General features: G+C 41.6%; 1 pseudogene; it reads right to left on the bottom strand.

Moving 5' to 3' along the window:
- LOC102830675 overlaps window positions 1–3,032 on the bottom strand; it is a 13,484-nt pseudogene that overhangs the window by 9,507 nt on the left and 945 nt on the right.

Raw genomic sequence — 3,032 nt, 5'->3', positions numbered from 1 at the left:
CTTGATGGTCCCAGGGACCTCTGCTCCTAGGCTGAAAAGTTAATCACTCCCCTCCTTGCTACAAAATATCTACCTTTACAATTCCAACCCTCACAATCAGTCCTGATAACAATTATTCACTATAGTATCACAAGAGATCCATCTGCATTTCATTTCATCAGCCCTGCCTAGACAGATTGTACACTACTCAATGGAGATTCTACCTTCCTCCATGCCCTATGAATCTAGCTACCCTCTTGAAAGCTTGTAGGCCAGTCACTTCTTGCCTTTGTAGCCCCTCCCCCCCCCATTTTGAGTAGCCAATGTCCAAGTTGCCCATCCCTGTCTACTCTTTGTATGGAGCGGGTGGGAATGATCCTTGCTGTAAGGATTTGTTCCCTCTTTTGAGCTACTGCATCTATAGATGTAGGTCAAGTTCATCAAATTGTATCAGATTACTCTTTTTTTTACCTCTTCTTTCTTCTTCTGGTTGAGCTCTGATCATCCAGCCATTGAAGCCAGGACAAGTGGGTATTATCTGCAAGTGTGGGTGTTCTTGTGCATATGCCTTCTCTTCTTATCAGTTGGATGCTTCACTCTCCACTTTAGTTCTCTGTGGCTATCAAGGTTGTATTCTTTCACCATACTTATTCAACCTGTATGCTGAGCAAGTAATCTGAGAAGCTGGGTTATATGAAGAAAAATGTAGCATCAGGACTGGAGAAGGACTCATTAACAACCTGCCATATGCAGATGATACAACCTTGCTTGCTGAAAGTGAAGAGGACTTAAAACATTTACTGCTGAAGATCAAAGAGCACAGCCTTTGGTATGGATTACATCGCAATGTAAAGAAAACAAAACTCCTCACCACTGGACCAATAAACAACATTCTTATCAATGGAGAAAAGATTGAAGCTGTGAAAGACTTCATTCTTCTTGGATCAACTAGCAACACTCACGGAAGCAGCAGTCAAGAAATCAAAGGACATAATGCATTGGGTAAATCTGCTGCACAAGACCTTTTTAAAGTGTTGAAGAGCAAAGATGTGCACATGACCCAAACCATGGTATTTTCAATAATCTCATATGCATGCAAAAGCTGGACAGTGAATAAGGAAAACCATAGAAGAATTGATGCTTTTGAGTTACGGTGTTGGAGGAGAATATTGAAAGTGCCATGGGCTGCCAAAAGAACCAATAGATCTGTTTTGGAAGAAGTGCAGCCAGAGTGCTCCTTGGAGGCCAAGATGGCCAAACTTCGTCTCTCATATTTTGGACATATTGTCAGGAGGGACCAGTCGCTGGAGAAGGATATCATGTTGGTAAGGTGGAGGGTCAGAGGAAAAGAGGAAAACTCCCAACAAGATGGATTGGCCAAGTAGCAGCATCGATGGACTCAAGCCTGGCAACAATAGTGAGGTTGGCCCAGGATCGGGCAGTGTTTCGTTCTGCTGTGCATAGGGTCACTATGGGTCGGTACCGACTCGATGGCACCTAACAACAATAACAATACTACTTGAAGAGTCCATTTATTCATTCAACACGGATTTATCATATACCAACCGCATTCCAGACAGTCAACATGTGAATGTGGAGGACATTCACTTTGACCAGCTGGAAGGTGAAATACACAAATGTAAGGAGAGAGGAAAGGAGCATTGGAAGTACTTTAGAATAAGCACTGGACTGCTAACCACACAAGATTGACAGTTCAAACCCACCAGTCCCTCCAAGGAAAATGAGATTTACAGCCTTGGAAACCTTATACAGGGTCACTATGAGTCAGTGCCGACTGGAAGGCAACTAGTGACAACAGGAGGAGAGGAAGGCTTATTGGGAGGTGTGGCTTATTGCTGAACTATTACCTCTAAACAGGAATTGCAGAGGAATCCCGTTCAGATAAGACATATTAGTCTTTGACTTTTGCACACACATTTATCAAATATTTACTGAACTCTACTCTGTGCCAGAGGTTACATTAGATCTGATGATACAGCCATGAATTAGACAGTTTGGGGGAACTCACAGTGTAATCGAATGTAGCATTTCACTGTTTACAAGCCCTTTCATCACTGGTACTTACAGTTACTGTCTTCTGAGTGTTTACATGTGCTCGTGTTATACTAAGCTTTATACATTATTATTTTAATTAACTTAATTCTCAATAATTTCATTAAGATGTCACTACATGAGGGCAGGTAATTTGTTTTGTTCACCAGTGTACTTTTAGAATATAGAGGAGTAGCTGGTACACAGTTGTTGTTGCTGTTGTTGAGGGCTGTTGAGTTGGTTCCAACTCATAGTGACCCTGTATAGGTTTCTGGAGGAGGAGCTGGTGGGTTTGAACCACCGACCTTGTGGTTACCACTCCAACGCTATTTATGCAGAGCCATACCAGGCCTTCTGGCACGTAACATAAACTAAAAAAAAATACAAAAAACTGTTTAACAAATGAATAACAACCCTACATAATTGTTATTGTTGTAGTCCAATGCCACCAAGTTGGTTCCAACTCACAGCGATCCTGTATAGGGTTTCCAAGGAGCAGCTGGTGAGTTTGAATTGCTGACCTTGTTGTTTGCAGTCCACTGCTGATCCTACAACACCACACCAGTAGATAAACTATTACCCTATTTCAAAAATGAATATACAAAGGAGCAGAGAACTATAGTAATTTGCTCGAGGTAACCCAAGTAGTAAAAGGTGAACTAGGACATTCTGGAAGATCCCAGAACTGTCTGACTCCAAATCTAATGTTTTACATTTTATAAATAAGTGATTTCCAAACTTCAGCATGCATTAGAATCACCTAGAGGACTTGTTAAAACATCAAATGCTGGGCCCAACACCTGGAGTTTCTGATTCAGCAGATCTGGAGTGAGGCCCAAGAAAATTAATTTCTAATAAAGTCTCAGGTGATGCTGATGCTGTTGGTTGAGACCAATGGTCTACATCAAACTACCTCCCAATTTAGCATTTATTTCTATAAACCGAATGTTGTTGTTGTTAAGTGCCATCGAATTGGTTCCGACTCGTAGAGACCCTGTACA

This window comes from Chrysochloris asiatica, unplaced genomic scaffold (assembly GCF_000296735.1).
Source record: "Chrysochloris asiatica unplaced genomic scaffold, ChrAsi1.0 scaffold00026, whole genome shotgun sequence".
NCBI lineage: Eukaryota > Metazoa > Chordata > Mammalia > Afrosoricida > Chrysochloridae > Chrysochloris > Chrysochloris asiatica.
This window is presented reverse-complemented; position numbering and strand designations above follow the sequence as displayed.